Raw genomic sequence first — 23,039 nt, forward strand, 5'->3', positions numbered from 1 at the left:
AGGCAAAAAGAATAAAAACAATCACCTGTGATTTCACTAGTAGGAAGAAAACTGCTCACATCATACATGCACAAATGTGAACTTACGTGAACACATATGCATGTGTACGTATGTGTGTGTGTGCATGTATCTCTACAAACATTCATGTATAAAAGTTATATAACATGTTATTCTATAGCTTGCTGATCTTTTTAACATCCTATAAAGTGTTAAAAACTATGACTAGAATCTATTCACTAGAATCTATTATAGATCAGATATTAGTCCCTCGTAAGACATCCTGAAGTAATAATATCTAGCAAATAAACTAATTTCCAGTCTACTTCTTTTGTAAGATCATGAGCGAGCTACTTATCTTAGTATTTTTTTGTGGAAAAATATTTAACTTATAAGTTATTCTGGGAATTAAAGAAAATAATATATGAAATGCAGTGCCCAGCAGATATTAAACAGTCAAAAACAGTTAGCATCAGTATTCTTCACGATATCATTATTGAAAATGTATTCATACAACATATACTAAGTGTGCATCCAAAAATATGCTAGATCTAAAGTAACCTTTAAACTTTTATAAGGGTTTAAAATCTATTTAAGGAACTTTCATTCAATAACAGTATTCCACAATCAACAGTGCGATTTGATGGATAAGCATGCAGCAAATTAGAAAAGCCAAGACTTATAGTCTTAAAAATGAGGTAGTGATACAAAAAAATTGCAGAGAACAATATTCCCTATATCTCGATAGAGATTTCCTAATGAGCTATCAAACTTATAATGTGTAACCTCAGGAATTTTCCTTTATCATTTGGATTCTACAGTTAAAAAAAAAAAAACAAAAAGCAAAAACCAAAATTGCCCTGTCATGTTCAGCCACTGTCAATTAATGCCCAGAACTGGATTAGCTATGAGATAACTAATTCAAGTAACGTGAGAATCACCAGCTGTCAGACAGGGTTAGTTTCCTTGGAGGGACCACATACATATCCTGTTGCCAAGGAAAACAGCCTATAACATCATCTCTTTTTCAGAGCACGAGTAAATTTCTGCTTCATCCATACAAAACCTTCAGACCTCCAGGAGACCAGAGGGTATAGATTAAAATTCATGCCTAGCTGAAATAGCTTCTGAGCAGCTCACCACACTCTCCTACACAGTATTCAGAAGAGAATTACAAGGACTTAGCTATTGTCTCAGCTCTGCATTTGAACTCTACTCATGTACAAGTATTGAGAAGCTAGTGTTTTACAAAGGGCAAGGGTGGTTACACTTGCACAACTCGGCATAATCACAAATCCCTATCTTTATATCCACAAAATTTGTCCATTGCATTCTCTTTTTTTTAAAAAACTTTAAACCTTTGTTGTCAGGTTAAGGACCTTATTGAGTTCAGTTAAGCAATGGGAAAGAATTGGTTTTGTACAAACAATTGCACATGTGTGTGTGTGCATGTTTGTGTGTATCCCAAAGACCAGAAAAGGGAAAAAGACTATTAAAAGAAAATCTTAAAGCAAATCTGTGGGCTACAAAGCCCACCTGGGTCTTTACTGACTGTGTTGCATTGGATTATTTGACTAGAAACACCTGTTGTTTTCTCTGCAGAACCGTTGGGAAGAGAAGGTATGCAGCCATAGTTTGCAGATTAGAACACGTGGCTGGTGCGTGAACCTTGGTAAGTCGTAGTAAAGCAAGAGTGTAAATACCGGAGTATGCATTCTCTGTCAATTCCATGCTACAGTTGGAGAATTTTTGGCATTTGCTCCTTGCATTTGGCACCGTAGGCTATTTTAATAGTGTTTATATTCTTATTCAGCTCCCTAGCTCAACAAGCTGTTAAAAGAAGCCACATTTAAACAAGCCTCCCTGCTTCTATCCTTGGTACATGAAGAGAGTAGCAGGCTGCTCCCCAGAATAGTCTGTAAAGAATCTTCTCCAAATAAACTTCTTTAATGCTAAGCAAAATGCCACATATGTAAAATAGGTAATGCTGGATTATGTAAAATGCTTTTTAAAAGATGAGTGAAAAGGACTTAGCACCAAATAAATCTGTCAGCATAGGGAGTTCCAGAAATAGTTGTAAAGATGGTTTGAATTGTTTAATATTGCAATTACTATTTACTTTTTCAAATTAGCCTCTATTATCTTATGAAAGAATCTTACAATAATTTATTTGACTCTCCAGGGGCTTGTAGCCATACCATGAATAGATGTTTAAAGAGTCTTCTAAGACCTAATTTCATCTTTGTACCAAACACATCTACTTATTACTTTTCCCTTCCCTTCACTCCCAATCCAAATTTCTGAAGTGTTTTCCTATGACAGTGTTAGCTTGGTGACATGCAGCAAAGTAATCAGGCTTGAGTTATATGTATCAAGAGAAACAACGAAGCAAACGCGTTCTGTTCTTAGCAAGCTTACTTAATCTCTCAGACACGTAAAGATGATCAGAAAACAGTATGAATGAGCTCATCTTCTTAACTGGAATCATAGAATGAATTTTAGACAAGAAAAGTACCTTAGAGAGTACCCAATCTAGACCTTTCCTTCCCTGTTTGAGAAAAATGAGGTTTAGAATGCTTAAACAATTGCCACAAGGCTCACAGGAAGGTGCATGGAAATTCCAACAATCTGTGTACAAAAGCAGTGTTTGATATTTATTTTATTTTATTTTACAGTCCCATTTTACCATTCTAGTTCTTATGGTCAAATCTTTAAGAATCACCTGAGAGAATTTAAGAAATGAAAATACATATGATCATTTCCCCAGAATATCTATATTAATAGCTCTAAAGTAGAAACTGAGAATGTATTTATTTATTTATTTATTTTTTGGACAAATGTTCTGGGAAATTATTAGGATACAAAAATTATACCAAACACCATATTCTATCACTGTTTTCAAAGATAAAAGACCACTGCATATCCCATAAGGCTGTATAAAATTTCCAAATATTTTAACTTATTTTTAAATTGTGCATATATATAAATATATATGTATATATATGACTTTGGAAAATGCTTACATTGGACCTGAATGTTGGATCAATTTATAAGTTGATTTTTCTGGAATCTACTTTTATAGTTATGACATTTATTTGCCTGTCATCTGGGATAGTGGTATTTCTTAGAGTCCATCTAGAGCTTGGATCATTCAATCAGTAATCTACTTAGTAAGATATTGAATCCAAAAATGCATTGAAACAGTCCCAACTGAGATGTGTTATAGGAAATAATGTCAGGCAGAAGCAGTGAGAACGCTTGACAGGTGACTGAACTGTTAACACTTGCCATGTATGAGTTTCCTAGAAAGGCAAATTGTGCTTTAAAAAAAGAAGGAATACTCATTTTTTTTTCCTTTCTAAATAAACAAAAACAAAAGAGGGTGAGAGCGCGCAGTCTGCTGTCCGTGGTGCTGATCGCAGTGAAGAGCCAGCCGTTGGGTTAACTGTTGTCTGTGTTGCTGATGGTGGCCTTTTCCTTGGAATCTGTACCATTTTCAGAGCCAGTTTCTGAACACTCTTTAAAAGACTCAGGTTACCAGCCCTGTAAAATCCGGCCAGACAAGCTACATTTGGGAACTAGATTGGACACCCTATCCAGATATTTCTCCCCTGAGTCAGATGAACTAGGAAAGTTGAAATCATTTGGATACACACAGTTCACTTTCAGGCAATTTTTAGGGACAAATAATGACAAATGCACAAAACTTAGAAGTTGTACTTTCAAAAAATAGACTTAACCTGTAATGTTCACATGGTTTATTTTAACAATTTCGGAAGCTGTGTACTCAACTTCTTGTGTGAATTGTGCTTTTATACCATCCCATTTGACAATTAAAATGGTGAAATGTGGAAAAAGCCATTGTTTGTTTTTTCTGTGGTGCTATCAGTGTGCAGTGCTCTGAACAATAGTCAGGGCATGGCAAACAAAGGCTCTGCCCTGTGGAGCCTACAATTCAGTAGCGTGATACAAAGCAGAACAATAAGACTCTGAACAAGCATGTGGTGATTAACAACCTTTCTAAGTGGCATTCTCTGTAGAATAGGAGGGTTTTTTTAATATAAATCAGTGGGTGGGGGGAGGGGCAGGTGTACATTAATTGAGAAGCAGTTTCATTTGTAGGGACTTTGACAGAAGACACAAATCAGCCCTGAGTGAATAGACCAAGGAGGAAAGAAGATTAGGAGGATGGTATGATCAGTAATTAAAGATTTCAGGGCAGGCTATCTATGCACTGAACAGAGAACTAGGAGCTCCTGGAAATAGCTGTGATAGCCACTTTATAAGAGAAAGAGAAACCAAAGTATTAAATAAAGAAGAGTCCCTTTCTTTCTGGTATTACAGAAGAGGAGATGGTCTTAAAAGCATTGATGGAGAGCACAGAGAGAATGCAGAATGTGGTGTGTGCCTGAAAGTATGAAATCTTACTGCAATCATAAAGAAATTTTGGCAGGCATTTGATAAATGATTTCTTGGTTGGTGAAGAAGGAAGTGATAGTGCAGTTTAGCTGGAATGATATACTAAGGAGTTTGAATCCAGAGCAATGGTTGTGTAGATTCAAACATGGTATAAACTGAAATCCGTTGGGAATTTTTAATATGTATGTGTATGTGTGTGTGCCAAGTTTCTATAAGGTGGAGCATGCCTAGAAGCAATAAGCATTTATTTTTGCTACACTTCCTGACACCTTTAATAATAGGATTGCTCACAGAAGCCGCATGAGGAAGATATTATACTGTCATGAACTCCATTGAAAAGATGTCTAGGATGGGAACCACAGAGACTAAGTAACTTGTGAATCTGGTGACTTGGCTTTCAATCCAGTATTAACCACTACGCCGAATTTTTCTGAAAATTCCAGGTTCCCATTCCCAAGGAAAACCTCCTTTGTGGAATCATCCCGTATTTTTATGAGTGTTTGAGTCCTGATTTCTTTTGTGCTTGTGTAATCCCATATATTATTCTTGCTATGGGATTTGCATGCTGTCAAATCCACAGTACAGATTAATGAATTAGGATGAAGAAGGCTATATTATTTATATCAAGTACAATAAATGCAGTATCAAAATTCTAGAAAATAATAAAGAGGAACTAGGGGAAAACACCACATAAATCCTCTTAAAACCTCAAGGGATAGTGTAAAACTCCAAATAAACACCTTCTAGATTAAATTATGAGCTCCTTAAAAATATTAGCTATATTTGCTTCATTGGAGAAGGCCTAAGCATAACCTGGGTTTTCACAGCCTCACATGCAAATAACTCATAGCTAAATGTGGAATTTAAAAAACTTTTTTATTGTTTATCTTGGATATGCAAAAACATCAAAGTGGTCTCTTGTTATGGAAGGACACCTTCCCAATATTGCATTGTAATTTCTTATTTCTGTTTTTTGTTTCACCCAAGCTGTCTCTTTATCCTAGAAGTTTTCATAAAGTTCTTAAGTGTGAAATATTTTAGGTAACATCTTACTTTAAAATTCAGTAGGCTCCTGGAGAACCTTTTGCTTCAGATAGGAGGACATGAAAACTGACTGCCATGGGAAACCTACACTATCAGAATTATGATGACAAAACTAAAGGGCTAAGACCACTGGTTTAAGACCGGTGAGAGTCCAATGCCAGGGGCATTTAGGTGGCATTTTCCTTGTTAAGTTCAAGTTTGCGTGATGTCTGTGTTCCATGGGCATGAATGACACTTTTTCCTCAAATCTTTCTGGTACCTAACATATGCTTCACTGTAAAAGTAAGGGAAATAAAATAAATTTTGTTAAATGCCATATTTGCTTAGGAATTATAAAACTGAACTGGTTTTAACTGGCTATGCATTTGGTTTTTAACTAAAATAATATGGGTAAGAGTTATCATAGGCAAAGAGAGAGAGAGAGAGAGAGAACAAACAAAATCCATAAACAGAAATTTAAGGACCCAAACCATCTGTTTCTTCAACAGATACAGATTCAAGCATGTGGGATCTGGGATGACTTTACCTTATTCACAAGAACTACAGTGAAATGTAGATCTTTCTTGATCTAACCTATCTTATTTCATCTTCCTCTTACTAATTATTATTATGTTAAAATTTATCAGATCTTTGCCAAATTAAACAGCAGCAACAAAACTCCCATGCTGCCCTTCAAATGAATATGGTCTCTTTCTCTCCCAGTCCAAACCATTCCACAGTATGGTCCACTTTTTTTTCTTTCTATTTTTCTTTCTATTTTCTTTCTGAAAATAAATTCCATTCCATCACCCCATTAAAATATCGCCTTCAAATATGATTAATGACTCCTTTCTTGCCTTTTTTCCTTTCCCTGAATTTAGATGTGATCTATTCACAGTGAAAAAGCACAGAGATTAAATAGTTTTGGAAAAGCATACACTATGTAAACCACAAGCTTTCACAGACCTAGTAGATATGCATCATTCCATTACATTCCCTCATCCCTTGTCCAGGTGTGATGAAAGAAATCAGACTGTTGTCTCTTGAAGGATGGGTAGGGTGATCTAGGTTCTTTCATCCTAGATTACTTTTTCCTATTGTAGAACTTTAAATAAATAAATTCAGATGTGTGTACTCTTCTGCATCTGGCTTCTTTCAGTGCAATATTTTGAGTTTCATCCAATTTGATACACATAGCATAAGTTTATTCTTTTTTTATTACTATGTGCTTTCCATTTTATGAAAATACTTCAATTTATTAGTTCCTTCTCCTGTTTATGTGTGTTTGGTTTGTTTACAGTTTGGGACCATTAAGAGGAAAGCTGTTCTGAGCGTTATTGTATAAGTGTCTGTAAACGTGCTTTCATTTCTCTAGTGTTAAGTCCTACACATGGAATTGTTAAATTAGAGAGTAGGGTGTATGTTTAACGGTATAAGAAGCCACCAAAACATTTTCTTGCTAAGTAGGTGTATATATTCCCAAAAATGATGTAAAAAGTTCTGGTTATTCTACATTCCTGAAACTTTTGGTGGTTTTCAGTCATTTTAATTGTAAGTGTTCTGGCAGGTAGGTAACAGTACCTCAATGTGACTTTAATTTGTGTGAGGCTATTGAGTAAGGCTGTTGAATACTTTTGATTGATTTCATTGACCCTTTGTGAAATGACTGTTAAAATATTTTGCCCAACTTTATGGACATTTAAAATAATTCTTATTCAGTTGTAGAAAAGCATTGCCTCATACATATCCAAAAATAATGCAAAATGGAGTATGGATTAAAACATAAAAGATAACCAAGCTATAAAAATGGAAGAAAATAGAAAAAATATTTTACAAAAATGTGTTATCCAGGGATTTCTTAGAAGGGCCTGAGTAAGCACTATCCATGTAATAAAATACTGAAATACTAGATTTCATAAATTAAAAGGAAAACTTTATTCAACAGTAGGCTGGTCATGGAATGGGAAAAAAAATTCCAACATACACATCTAACAAGGGCTAGTATATGGAGTATATAAATAACTAATTGAACCTTTTAATTATTAAATAAATGGGCTTTTCATTTCTTCCTTCTGTGGTTTTTTTCACATCATTTTGCAGTGCTTGACCACCCACTTCACTTTGTAAATTCCTTCTTTTCTAAGTATTGTTATTTTCCTCAATTGGCTATTTTTTATTCTAATTAATCTAACTTAGTCTTTTCCCAGTGCACCTCTGAATTCTGAATTCTTTTCTTTTGTGTCATCCAAGATGATCCCTTTGGTTATGTACTCTTTTCAGTCTACATTCTTCCCCTGAGTGTTCTAAGTTTTGCCTATCACCCAGCAGCATCAACAGTACCTGTGAGTTCTTTGACATTGCAGGACCTCCACGCAGACCTAGTGCACCAAATCTGCATTTTGTCAAGGTCTCCAGGTACCTTCTACATACACCTTGAAGCTTGAGAAGAATTATTGTCATTTATAGCTACGGTGTCAACTGTCTTCTCTGGTGATATTTTCTATAAATTTAGTCTATACCCTTCTCCTGTGGTCCAGATTTACATCCCAATGAACTGCACATCTCCACAGGGCTGATATTTAAGTAGGTATATAAAACACAATATGTTCAAGACAAACTTGTTATCTTTCTTTTTCTCTATTTCTACATCTCAGTTAATGGAGAGGCAGTCACCTATTTCTCTTATAAAATAAAATACTAAAACACTTTTTAAATTAAAGAGTTTATATATAATGATGTTATAATACTAAATTCTTATTCTATAATCCTTGGAGGGCCCTGAGTTGCTATTGAAAAGGAAAAAAAGTTTTATGGTAAATAAAAATAGCATGTATTGATTCCCTGTTAGTAAGATGATTGTTTATGTTCTTTCACCCTAAATAATCTTAAAGTTCAAAATTCAAAAACCTTTTCTTCTGTGATACTACTTTAGTACACTACAGAAAGTAAAAAACACAGATTTTATATATACCTGTTATATGATGTCAGAATACCATAAAATTTATACAATATAAACAAATACTTATCGAAAAAAATGAAAACAATAGCAGTGCTTCTATGCAGTTATTCAAAAAAAAAAAGCAAGCCATTCCACTGGAATGAATAAATGCAGAAGATTTCATTTATATTGTGAATGGACTAAAAATTACTCGTGAATTTCCAGGACTGAATTACACATGTCCCATAGGTACTGAGTCCAATGACAGTTTAATTTTTAGTGAAAATATTTCATTCTCATTCCAAATGTCAGAACATCTTCACAGTCATGTCACGAAAAGAACTTTCCTTCACCATTTCTCTAAGGTGAAGATCCAAATGCATGCATTCTAATTTAACTGAGAAAGAAATTTCAGGTGGTCTTTTATGTTACACCTGGCTCTTTCTCTAAAAATATGGCTTATTAATTGTGATACTTCAGCTTGGTCCTCTGCTAAGTGCATGGAATAAAACATCAATACGCGTAAGTAAAAGATAGTGGTGGTGTTCCCATTGTGTTTCTGGCAATTATCATGCCATGTGCTCGTGTCCATTGTCTGATTAACCGTACACAATAGTCCTATGCTTTGGGTTACAGTGACTTACTTAAGTCTCCAGTTAGAGAAACAAGACTCAGAACTGTCTAATTCCAAAACCAGTGTTATTAACCACTCTACTACTGTAGTGCAGAAATTTGCCTGTTTTTCTTCCAAGTCTCCCATTTGAAGGAGTAATATAAGAAGAGGAAAAATCCATCCCCTGTATACCTCTGGAGGGTAAATTTTCTGCTTTATAGAGTCAGAAGGAAAGAATCAGTCAGAGAAATAACAAAAATGATGCCAACTGTGTCTGCTTTATAGAGGAGAGAAAAATGAATTATTGCACGACATTAGGGTGCACTTGGAAATAAGGGTTCCCCGAATCCTAGAAGGAAATTTTATTTCTGAACAACGCATGGATCCTGCCTCATGCCTTCAGAGTGGGCCAAGAAGTACTGCCTCTCTCCTATTAGGGGCAGGCATTCACACACCTATCTCCCTAAGTCTCAACATTACTATGGATGCCCCAACTTGCCACTTGTACGACTAGACACGTGAGTGTTTCCAGCCGAGAAGACGAATTTTTCACGCGTTGCTGGAGTCTTAACCCCGAGCAGACAAAGCATCCTCCCAGAGTATGGCCTTGCTGAGTGAAGTCAGCACTGCTGACAACCTCCACATTTTCAATCTACATTCATCCACACAGCATCAGTCTTCTCGGGAAGGGCATTGTCATGCAGTTGAAGCTTATGTTCTGGCAGACTTTTATCTTGCTAGTCTATCATCACAATCCCAAATGAAGCAGAAGGCCTCGGGGGTTCTCTGTTGCTCTCAGTCAATCAGAATGGCAGTTACAGACTTTCCCTACTATGCTGATACTACGGAAGCAGACATTGCATAGGGTTTCCACATTTGGCATCTTTTCCTCTTCATATGTGAGAAATCTGGAATAATTAATTGGAGAAAGTTATAAGTGCTAGGTTTGCAGTATTTGACCAGGCTCTAAGATTCAATTAATGTTTGCACATTCCCACTCTTGTCTGTTGCTGTAATCCACTAAGCTGCAAGAATAGCTTTACCACCTGTCTAGGTGCTAACTGAATCTTCTTACGAAGTCAATATTTAGATTTTTGAGAGCAAAAAGTGACTCTAATCCTGTGAGCTGCATAAGATTCTGGTTAGACATATGAGATATTTTGCAATACATGGGCTTTTCCATAAAACCAGTGTCTTTCCCTAAGTACTGTTTAACACTTTTCATGGAATTTATTTGATATTTTCAATAGGCCCTGACCTCTTAGAGTATGTTCAAAATAATTCATCCTTATTTTAGGGACTCATGGTCTTCATGATGAATATTCACTACTGTGTTGGGATTATTATAAGATTCTATCAGAATCTATGTAAGTGACTAAGTCTTTCTGAAGGCAACTATAGTTCAATCATTCACTCATTTATTCATCCTAGTAGACTGTACTGAGTTTCAGCTATGTGCCATACATCTCTCACTAACCAAGAATAAATCAAGGTAGATCCTGTCCTTGTCTTTTCTCTGAGATTTAATCTGGTCTGACAGGTGGGTGTCGACAGAATGAATACACTCAAAAATACATAATGCAAATCTAATAACTACCAAGAAGATAAAGAAAAAGATGCCATCAAACAAAAAAATGGAGTTTTCCATACTGGAGAGTGATCTTTTCCAAAAGACATTTTAAAAATTAGGACTTTTCCAGAGGAGTCATGTAGCAATGTGCAAAGGATATAGGATAGGGAAAATCTCAGAAAGCTGAAAGACCTGTAGGACAAGATAGGCACAGCCCCGGCCATGAGACAGAAAAAAGCAGAACAGCTGCATCTCCTAAACTTGCATTCAGAGAAGCAAGAAGGCAGGTTTCTTCTGTTACAGTGTCATGGCTCTGCTCCACCCTATTTGTGGCTGTTTATAAAGGGCCCGCTGAAGGAGGGCTTCAGGCTTTTGCTTTTTGCCTTTGACTTTTTGCTTTGGGCTTTTTGGTGTGGGAAGCTTTTGGAAGGGAAAAGAATTACTGAAGGGAAAAGAATTGCTAAAGGCAAATTGCTCAAGGGAAAAGAAAGGCTAAAGAGGGGTTGATAGAAAGTCTGCACTGAGAACTTACATAGGCTTTAGAAGCTAAAGAAAAGACAAAGAGAACATGGGACAGTGCAAGACAGAGGACTGACCACTGAGGATTTAAGAAAGCTACAGAGATGGGACAGTGCAAGCCTGGGGGCAAAAGACTTTAAGAGCGACTAGGCTAAAGATAAGCTAAGAGCAAACATGGGACAGTGCCAGTCTAAGGAAAGAGGTTTGAAGCGAGGTTTTAAAGAAGACTTTAGAACCAAGGTTTTAAAGAACTGCAAGGAGTAAGTCCTTAAATAATAAAGATAGAGAAAAGAAGCAATTAGGATTGGGTGTCTCCACCTGAGCACCCAGCACACCTGACCCCATTTTCTATCTGTCTGTCTATCCTGTGTCTTTTCTGAATTTTCAGTCACCCCCTCCACCCCCAGTTAAGCACAGTGAGGTTCAGCAATAACCAGGAGAGAGAGAAAAAGCTCACTCTAAAAAGGGAGGGAGCAAAACAACAGCGCCCCCTCCACACAAGCACTGTTTCGTTTTGGGTATTTTTCAGATAGGGTCAGGTAAATTGTTTTTTTTTTTTTTTCTTTTATTATTCATATGTGCATACAAGGCTTGGGTCATTTCTCCCCACTGCCCCCACACCCTCCCTTACCACCCACTCCGCCCCCTCCCTCTCCCCCAACCCCCTCAATACCCAGCAGAAACTATTTTGCCCTTATTTCTAATTTTGTTGTAGAGAGAGTATAAGCAATAATAGGAAGGAACAAGGGTTTTTGCTGGTTGAGATAAGGATAGCTATACAGGGCATTGACTCATATTGATTTCCTGTGCATGTGTGTTATTTTGATCTAACCTTTCTCTAGTTCCTGGTCCCCTTTTCCTATTGGCCTCAGTTGCTTTTAAGGTATCTGCTTTAGTTTCTCTGCGTTAAGGGCAACAAATGCTAGCTAATTTTTTAGGTGTCTTACCTATCCTCACCCCTCCCTTGTGTGCTCTCGCTTTTATCATGTGCTCAAAAGAAGAAATTCAAATGGCCAAAAAACACATGAAAAAATGCTCACCATCTCTAGCAATAAAGGAAATGCAAATTAAAACCACACTAAGATTCCACCTCACCCCTGTTAGAATAGCCATCATCAGCAACACCACCAACAACAGGTGTTGGCGAGGATGCAGGGAAAAAGGAACCCACTTACACTGTTGGTGGGAATGTAGACTAGTACAACCACTCTGGAAAAAAATTTGGAGGCTACTTAAAAAGCTAGACATGGATCTACCATTTGATCCAACAATACCACTCTTGGGGATATACCCAAAAGACTGTGACACAGGTTACTCCAGAGGCACCTGCACACCCATGTTTATCGCGGCACTATTCACAATAGCCAAGTATGGAAACAGCCAAGATGCCCCACCACTGACGAATGGATTAAGAAAATGTGGTATCTATACACAATGGAATTTTATGCAGCCATGAAGAAGAACGAAATGTTATCATTCGCTGGTAAATGGATGGAATTGGAGAACATCATTCTGAGTGAGGTTAGCCTGGCCCAAAAGACCAAAAATCATATGTTCTCCCTCATGTGTGGACATTAGGTCAAGGACAAACACAACAATGGGATTGGACTATGAGCACAGGTAAATTGTTTGCCTGCACTTGTTTCATACCCTAATCTCTAATCTCCCCCTAATCTCTGCCTCCTCAGTAATGAGGATTATAGGTGAGTCATCAGCACCCAGCCTCTCTAAAGGTTTTAAGAGAAAAAATGCAGACTGTATCTTCATGACTAATTTTAAAATTTTAGGAAAGTAGTCCCACTTTTCTAAATTTTCTATCAATTAAAAAAAAAATTGATGACCTAAGAATTAATCAGGATTTCAGTCAAATTCAGATATAATCAAAGGTTACCTTTATGTTGGCTATTCATCATCAATTTTCCCTTAAGTTATCTGAGGATTCCTCATGAATATTAAAATGAATCTGATAAGAGATAGAACACAAAATTATCTATACCAATTGTAACCCCAAAGACACCATTTTTAAAATCACTACCTTATTAGATACAAGGGTTTCTATAAAAAGGGTTATTTAAAATGATTTATTATATTAGCTACTATAACATGCTGCTGGTGTAAAAACTATTTGTATGTAAAGTGAATTAAATTATATAGGAAATTAGCATAAAGTTTAGAACTGTGAGTAGTGAGCAAACCTTAAAATACTAATAGGATATATTAGACCTTATTACTAAAATCAAGTATAAAGTTATTTTCTTGAAGAAGAAACTCACTGTTTTATTTTATAGTACCATAGAAACAATTTTTTTCTTGAAAAAAATGATTGAAATTTAAATATACTTAAACTATGCTGAGTATTCACTTGAATTATTGATTACTTAAATTACAACATAGAAAATATTTTACTTGCCTGGAATTGATTTTCTTATGATTAAAAAAAAGATACATAAGATGCATGGATTGCTGCTTAAATCCATCCTAAGCATTGAAATTCATTAGCCAATTAATGGCTCTCAGTATGTGTTATTCATAATATACCCATAAAATTGATCATTAAAACTCATAGCAACAGATTTTCATACTAGAATCTGTGTGTACTCAAGTCAAGACTAATTCTAGTGCTTGCTAATGCCAGCATTATTAGAAAACCTTTTCCTTGTTTTACTTTTTGAGTGTAATTAGAAATTTGCTTAAAAATCCCCACTGACATGAAATGTTAATATTGGTGAAGTTAATGAAATGCTAATATTTATGAATTAATTGGTGAAAATCTTGATGAAAGGAAGTGAACCAAAATCACTTATGCAGAATCTACCAGAGGACATGGTTTGTCCTTGGTGACTTGTTCATTTTGTTTCCTGAATATTATTTAGTAAAATAGTCAGTGATATTTCAGCAAATTTTTGGTTGAAAGAATCCTCTAAGACAAAGTTAACAAGCTAGATTCCAACACGGATATATCAATTGCAGATATTGCACATTTCTCTGTCACTAGGTCAGATGTTCAGGGAAAAATGTGCTTTTTTGCATGTGCTGCCATGTCTGGCCCTCATCCATTCATTTTGTAATGAGTAAAAGTGTATCTACTTAGTAAGTGAGGCACTTTTCCAGGTGTATTCCTACACCTGGAAATGAGCAAGGTGAAGGACTTATCCCTATGGAGTTATTTTGTGTATATATCTGTATGGCTCTGTGTGTGCGTGTGTGTGTGTGTGTGTATAACAATTTAACAAAAGTACAACTTCATTTCTAAGAGTGCCTAACCTACCTTGATGTATAAGAGGGCAACCCTTGAAATGGATGTGTAGCCTAAAACCTGAAGCATCAGCCCAGGGAAATCTTTGAGGAAGTTAATTCTGGGAATAGGAATTCCTACTTCCTAATTTTAGTGTTTAGCTGCCACTATACTTAATTGGGCAGATAGAAACAGAACAGAAATTGACATGGGCCCCTATGCCTCTATAATGAATCAAATAGTTTTCCATAGCATTAGCTGTAAATGACACTACTGAACTGACAATTTCTTTCTTGTTTGGGCTTCATCAAAACTTCCGAATAGTATTAAGAGGTTATTAGAGATTAATCTCCAATTAGGTATTCTGATAGCTCAAGAAATTGTCACAGGGTCTCTATGGCCATTCTTTTTAGCATTAAAGAGGTATTGAATTAATAATATTTTGCTGTCTCTTCAGACCTTTAAACTCCTGTGACTGATGTCCAATCACTAGTGCACTTAAACAGAAGGCTACACTATGAGTGACTCTGAATAGGTCACCATAGGCTACCACTCATTACTGCTGAGTGTCCATTGCAAAAGCCACAGTCACCACACAGCCCCTATGTTTTAAGAGAATAAGTAGAAAATTGTTTTCTCCCAAATGGAAGGGTTATGCAGACAGTGCTATCTGTCATTATTATTGTAAATAAAAAATGTCATCTGGGCTCGATAGTGTTGTATAATGCTCTGACATAAGGCCATAAAATCATGTTGGGATAGAAAGTGAGGCTCCTGGCATAGTTCCCAGACCCATCTGGAGGGCTGGGCACTACACAGGACAGAGTCCAAAGTCCAGCATCGAAAGCAAGAGGGGCTGGGACTGGCAGCTGTGAATTACATGGGATTCTTATCCACTGAACAAGGTGTAAATGAGTTAACCAAGAATTGTGGTGAAAACTTAGAGGTGAAGGCGGAAAGGCATTACCTGGAAAGACTTTCCCTTACTTTGTAATACCCCAAAATGAAAGATTTCTTTTCTTTTTCTCTTATACTTTTTAAAGCTTACAACTTTACTACAAGTTATATTACGCTTGCCATTTATTTTTCAGTTAATTTCTGATTTTCCTTACTTGGTTTCTTTAACTACATTGTCAGCACAGGCTACATGTATTTTAGTAAAAAGAGGACTTCTAACAGCATAAACTGTGGGACTATGCTGGTTGTTAATTATAAATTAAAAATTTTTAGGAAAAGCAGTTAAGACAGAGAGGACATATTTCATCAGACACCAGTGGCTCACATCTGTAATTCTAGTTACTTGGGAGACTGAGATTGGAAATATTGCAGTTCAAAGCCAGTCTGGGCAAATAATTCTTGAGACACCCCACCTCCAAAATAACTAGATCACATTGGACTGGTAATGTGACTTAATTGGTAGAACACCTGCTTTGCAAACACAAAGACCTGAGTTCAAACCCTAGTTCCATCCCACCCCCAAAAGAAAAGAAAAAATGCATTTATTTAGTTTGAATCAGATGAATTTTGTGGAAATGGCTCTTTTAATCTCATATTATAAAGTTTTGATGATACTGTCACTGGAGGTAACTCACCTTCCTGAGCCCAAGATGGATGGACATGTGACCCAAATTCTATCAGTAACACTTCTTTTCTTTTATATTTAAATTTTAAGCAGAGAGACATAAAGATGAAAATTGTTGGGCTCAACTCATCACTATCTGTATAGTTAGAGAGGGTTCCTCATACTGTTTTCTGTTTTTACTTGTTCAAACTGCCCTGAGTCCTGTTGTTACAAAGTTCTGATCATAAAAATGTCTGTGTCTTTGGGGAGCTTTTCTGTGTTCTTTCAATATATTCAATTTTAGGTAAAATCAGTTGTTTGGGCTGTCATCAATAACGTTAGCTGATACCATGATATAAAAAAATTAAGGCGATAAACCAATTTGATTTATAATACATATGTACATAAAAATTTCACAGGGAAACTCCCTATGTAGCTATCTTAAACAAACAAAACTGTCATTTTTTTTCATTAAAAACATCAAAGGACAGGAGGGTGGAACAGGTCCTGATTGGGAGGTTGGTACCAGTGTGAGGGGGAGGGAGTGGGGAAAGGGTGTGGTAGAGTGAACATGGTGCCAATACTATGTATACATGTATGTAAATGGAAAAATGTTATCTGTTGAAACTATGCCAGGAATGGGGGGACAGGAGTAAAGACTGGTGGAGGGGGTGAATTCAAGTGTGACATACTTGATGTATTGTAAGAATTTTTGTAAATGCCATAATGTACGCCCACCCAGCACAACAATTAAAAAAAAAAAAAAAAAAACCTAGCCAGATACAGTGGCATGGATCTGTTGTCCTACCTACTTGGGAGGTTGAAGCAAAAAAGATCACTTGAGCCCAAGATTTCCAGACCAGTCTCGCAACATAGCAAGACACTGACTCAAAACAAATAAATAAATAAATCAAACAACAACAAAAGCTCTTCTCCAGTTTGTGAAGTCAGAGACATAATTGTTTGTCTAAAGACATCAGGGAGATAATAGGTATATTTGGTTATATTGTGGAATAAGATGACCTAAGGAATTGGTTCACTGAAAATAGTGAGTGGGGATACTTGAGTTAAGAAAATATTAAATTATGGACTGTGGGATTTGTTTTTTGACATGATACACAGATTAGGTAAAAGGAAATCTGATTTCTGGTCTACTGGTAACAATGGCTTTGCCCTATGATATCTTTGCTGGGTTTCAGCTTCTTTATTTATGAAGAGATGAAAGTGCACTAGATGGCCTGAAGTTCTTGTTTAGTTTATCATCTTATGTACATACTTTTTATTGTTTATTCATTCATTCGTATGTGCATACATTGTTTGTGCCAATTCTCCCCCCCAACTCCCTGCACTGTTCTCTCCCCTTTTAACCCCCTCACTTCCAGGCAGAACCTGTTCTGCCCTCTTCTCCAATTTTGTTGAAGAGTAGACATAAGCAATAATAAGAAAGACACAGCATTTTTTGCTAGTTTCAGATAAAGATAGCTATACAGAGAGATTCCTAGCATTGCTTCCATGCACTTGTGTATTTACAACCCAAACTGGTTCATCTCTACCAGACTTGTTCACTACTTCCCGGTCACCTTCCCATAGTGGCCTCTGCCAGTTTAAGATTATTTTATTAGCTAATCTACGGTGGGCACATTAAACACTTTCAAGTTTTAGGTTTCCTTCCCTTTCCCCATTCCTCCTGTACGCGTTCTCCCCTTAGAGTGTGACCCAGGTCCAATAATATTACTGCATTTATTTTAGGTCTAAAGTCTGCGATGGTAAAATGTTGAATTTTTTTTTTTTTTTTGGCAGTATTGGGGATTGCGCACAGGGCCTTAGGTTTTGTTCTGCAATTGAGTCATACCCCCTATCCTTTTTTACTTTTTGCTTTTCAGAGATGTATTATACTTTTGCCCAGGCTGGCCTTGTACCCTGATCCTCCTACCTCCACGTCCACAGTAGCTGGGATTGCAAGTCCCTCCTATGTTGGGAGCTCTTGAGTGGGAGAATGTCAGAATAAAAGTTGTGTTTTAGGATCAATTTTAAAAAAGATGTTTTGTAGTTATAACTGACAAAGTATTTAAATTCTTTGTTCATTTTCACTTTGAAGAGAGGTTTGTGAAAGACATACACCTTTAGCAGAAGACTTGGCATTTCTAGGTAAACTCAAATCCGTGCTATTAGAGGAAATGCAGATTTTAAGTGCAAATGTTATTTTGGGTAAAGAAGACTCAGTCAGGAAAAGCAATTCCAAGAGATGTGAAATAACATCAGCCATGAACTTTAACCAGTTTTGTGAGAGGTGATTCATAATTCAAATTGGTGATTGTCTAGTGAATTTTTGATCTGTAACATTTCAGATTTTTGTATACATGTTTTTTTTAGTTTTTTAAATCAAAAGTGAAGTTATCTTCTATGTACTACTTATAATTTAAGTCATTAAATAATAACCCCATAAAATGGTTGTCTAATAAGAAAAATAAATTCATTTTAACTTGATTTATAATTTGTGCCATTAAATAATTACCAAGTGGTTATTGTTTAATAAGCAAGAGTAAATTCATTTTAATTTGGTTGAAATAATTTTAACTTATATCTAAACTTTTGAAATTTTTAAAGGGATTTTTATCAATTTAAGTACTGAACTGGTCTCCCTGCTTCTAAACTATAATGTCACTCATTACTTTTAAGACATTTGCATGAATCAAATATAGAATGCAAAAAAACTGAAACCAACAATAGTAACTAAATGAACTGTCATAAAAGCAACATTCATGTGACCACTACTCATCTCAATAAGTGGGTCATGACCTACAACCTCAGCTCCCCTAACTAGTGTCTCCCTGTCACTATGTCTTCCTTATCTTCAAAGGAACCATTGTCCTGACATTTAAGTTGGTTTTGTCACACCTTAGAGTTGCTTGTTCTTTTAATGACTTTGTACAAACAAAAATGTACCCTTTGTGTTTTATTATATCTGACTTCTTTCATTTACATTTTGCTTGTTAGATTCATCTGTTACTTTAAGAAATTATGGCTCAGACATTTTGGGGGCTGTTTAATATTTCATATATGGAATATAGTGTAATATATTGATCTAATATATAGAAGTGCATACTATATGCATGTATGCAATACTGTACCATCCCAAAAATGACTGCTACAACAATTATCATTTTAAGAGACACCTAGACTGAGACAGTGGAGTAAGTGTTAGAGCTCCTTGCCTAGTCACATGAGACTCTGAGATCAAGCCCCATTACGGACACCCCTTCTAAATATCTAGAAGAGATACCTGATCATATCATTCCCCTTAATAAATATTTTCATTTAATTAGTTTGTACCTCCATTCATCCTATTCCATTCCATTTGAAATAACATAAATATCTGAGCTCATAATTTCAGCTTTTTTATAATCCAACCTTAATCTAATCTTCTAACTGCATATAATATCATTCCCTACCACATTTATTATTTATACTAGAAGCTATGAAATTACACTGTTGTAGTGACAGGGGACCTTCTAAGATTCTTGTGCAATTAGCTCATGTTATTTATGCTATCAGAGTTTTCTTTCATTGTTTGCTGGCAAAACCTATTCATCTTTCTAAACAGCTTTTATGCCAACTCTTCGGTGAGCACAGACCCAAACCCATCTCAAACATACAAGCAAAAGTACCACACTGACCTCCCATCCTCAGGAATCCTCATGCACATTGTGAGTGAGACACACCAGCTGCATTCCTTAACTCCACACCTTATATTTTGGGTCATAGTAATCTCTTCTTATAAAAGGTGAACTCAAACCACAGAGACTAGATTGATCCTTCTTTTTACTTCCCACAAGATCTAAGTAAATATATCACTCCAGTGTTCCCACAGCACTTTGTCCATTCCCCAATTACAGTGGATTCCACTTGTATTTATTTTCTGTATTGTTGGTCACATGTTCTTCCTGGAGGTAAAGATATTTCGTATATATCCTTCTAGCCCTCGATTTAAAATGATAATTGTACATAGCACATGGCAATTAATAGGTGATTGATAGGACAATAAATGCATAAATGAGTGCATGAATGAATATGTTTATCTGTTTCACTAGTTATAAGATTATCTTGCACAAATGGATTTAGAAATTCTGTTTATATAATGGACCCAAAGTTCAGTTCATCACACTTAAAAATTTCCTGATAGTAGAGGAAAAATGACAGGAATTAATAAAAGCCAGGCACAATTCCAAAAGCTTATTCTGCCAGTATTTTCTCTGGCTTCCACCAAAGTGTGACTAACAAATAGAATGATACTTTATTGTCTCCATTTGGGTTTTGCTTGTTAACCTACAGTGGAGATTTTATTGAGCTGTGAAATTATTGAAAGCACTCATCTCTAAACATGAGAGGACATAAAAATCAACTGAGAAAATTGTTAATATTGCAAATGCATGACCTTAAATATAAGTTTTATTAGGGCAGTTTTGGATCCTAGGAATAGGCATTTTGTAGAAATTGCTTATGTAATTCTATTTCAAAGGATTCTACTTTAGCAATTAAAAACAACCCAGTTTCCATGGTCTAGAAAAAAAGCAAATCATTATATGCAAAAGTGAAGCCCAAATAATTAGCTATTGAGTGAAGGAGAGTCGGATAGAAACCATATATGTGTATATAGAGAGATATATAGATGTATGTGTATGTAAATATTACTTATGTATGTGTGTATATATATATAGTTATACTTAGTTTATAGTTGTGCATACTTGAAATTTTGAAATAGACAGATGAAAGTTCATATTTCAGTCTCTGACAGAAACCAAAGAAGCATAAATATCAAGCAGCAATGGCAGTGGGAGGAAACTTGTCAATTGCTTTAGGAAACCAATTAAATATTGCTTAAATAGCAAGTCAGAAGGAGGGTCAAATTAAGAGCATATATTATCTTGAAAGGTATTTCTGTGGGCTAAAATGTACCCCAACTCTCATGATTGCTTTGCTTCTAATAATTCCTCTCTCCTTATTGTCTGTCTGCCATTCATTTAAAATGTGATACCTAAATAAGATTATAGTCTGACAAGTGTGCTCTGATATGGGGTGAATTCCAATTGTTTGTAAAACTGATGGATGAAAGAGAGATTTTTATTGATTCATAAGAATTTATTAATTTATTTCAGAAACATTTTCTAATCAAATCAGCACATTACTCTATTTGGTGTTTGGAAATGTTTTCTAATTTGTTTGTAATGGGGAGTTTTAGCACTATTAAGAGGCAGTCTATGAGATGCACTCATTTGATCAGAACGAAAAGTCACCTTCTTTTGTAAATAGGGGCTGACATACACGACAACCCTCCAGCCCAAAAAGAAAGACTTAGTGTTCTTACAATTATAACCATTAATATGCAATCACATTTTTAAAGTATTTTATCATATACCTGTTATTTCATATTAGGAGCACACGTTTGTGTTTGGAAAGACGAGCGTGTAGAAGTGTACTCTCACATGCTGTGTAGGCGAATTTCTTAGTATTTTCTGGCTTTCTGAATCCACCAAGTAAGTCAGCTCATGTTGGAACTTTAATTGGAATATATGGATGTGTTCTGATTTTTATGGGATATCCTTAGAGATGACATGATTGGCCAAGAAAGAATATTTAGGATTCATATGTTTTAATTAGGAAATAAGACTCTCCATGGATCTCATTTCTTGCTCAGTTTATTATTTCAGTTCTTTAAAACTCTAATAATTAGCATATGTAGATGTTAAGTTTTTTAATCTGGGTCAGTTTTTATTGACTTCTAGTGGTTCATCATAAATTAAATGCAGTAGGAGACCAACAAATGAAAAGGCCTTTGTTGCCATGTTGTAATTTATCAATACATATAGAAAACTTCTAACTTTTAATGGAAAAAGCTCTGTGTTTATTTTATTTCTACCATTAATTATTTAACCAGGAAGGGACACAGGCTGTCATTCTTTTCCCTCTAAAATGCAAGTAAATATACTTCTCAAATTGAAGGTTAGGACATGTTTTATATTTGCTTATTTTTTAAAGTTTTGTTTTGAGACTAAATTTATTTTTGCCAACAACAATGTAAAACAAAATGCTAGCAGGGCAAAAGAAAGTGAGGCTGAATGTCGAACTGATGATCTAACAGAAATCCCATTTTTGAATTTTAGGCAAGCCTGAAAATCCATGGGAACGTCATACATAGCTATTTCGGTTTAGATGTTACTATAATGTTTTTACCTTGCAGCCTGCAAATATATGCATATTTAAATCAGAGACCCTGTTAAAAGTCAAATTTGCACTGGTCTTAATGTAGTTATCACATCTGTATTAGCACCAAAAATAAATGATGTTCATTTTTCCTTGCAATATATTATGAAACTGTGTCCTTAGAATCATGACAGAAAATGTGATCACATTTTATACAGCCTAGATAAGAATTGGTTTTAGGTGTAATACTCAGTTTTCTTTTTTCTTTTTGTAAATGAGAGATATTTTTCAGGATAAGTCTTATTTTTGTATCATGATTGTCAACTTGTTTCTGCACACAAATGCTCTTTCTTTCTCTCAATGACTCTGTCCTACTATATACAAGGACTGATGGAGATTATAAGCCTGACCTACTTCCTAGATGTAAAACTGTCTGTCTGTACTTGCTAAAGAGTTTCATCTCTGGTGAGCTAATCAAGGCTTATACTGTCACCCCAATAGGGCATGCATAGAGTCATAAAATGGTTTCACCCTATTAGGTGTAAATTAGAATAAAATATAACAGCACACTGTCAGCAGAAATGTGTCTGGAGCTCTTTCTCTGGAAGAAACTGATCTCTTCCTAAGACAACAGAGCGAAGTGAACATAGGTCCACCTAAAGCACCATTATCCATTCATGTTTTTGTAGGCGAACACTTTAAGACATCCTCAGCCCCACTGAGGAAGAATAACAAGAATGTGAATATGTTTTAACTTTTTTTAAACAGGCATATGTTAGTATAAAGTCAGCAGTTTTAAGAGAGAAAAGAAATGCCTTATTTCACCTTTTAGGATGCATGGCACAAACCAGTTTTTACACATGTTCCCATGCAAGTGTTTTATTAATTTTCTTTTATTATTAGATGACATATTAGGGAACTAACTGGGATGCTGGCTAGGCTGGATCCTGAACCATGATCAAA

General features: G+C 35.6%; 1 long non-coding RNA gene across 1 annotated transcript in view; it reads left to right on the forward strand.

Moving 5' to 3' along the window:
* Window positions 1-23,039, forward strand: part of LOC141418235 (uncharacterized) — a 1,454,649-nt gene that overhangs the window by 950,986 nt on the left and 480,624 nt on the right. Inside the window, exon 4 of the long non-coding RNA XR_012442925.1 lies at window positions 1,600-1,669. This is a non-coding gene — a long non-coding RNA (uncharacterized lncRNA). The remainder of the gene's footprint in view (window positions 1-1,599; window positions 1,670-23,039) is intronic.

The sequence above is a fragment of the Castor canadensis genome, chromosome 16, assembly GCF_047511655.1.
Source record: "Castor canadensis chromosome 16, mCasCan1.hap1v2, whole genome shotgun sequence".
NCBI lineage: Eukaryota > Metazoa > Chordata > Mammalia > Rodentia > Castoridae > Castor > Castor canadensis.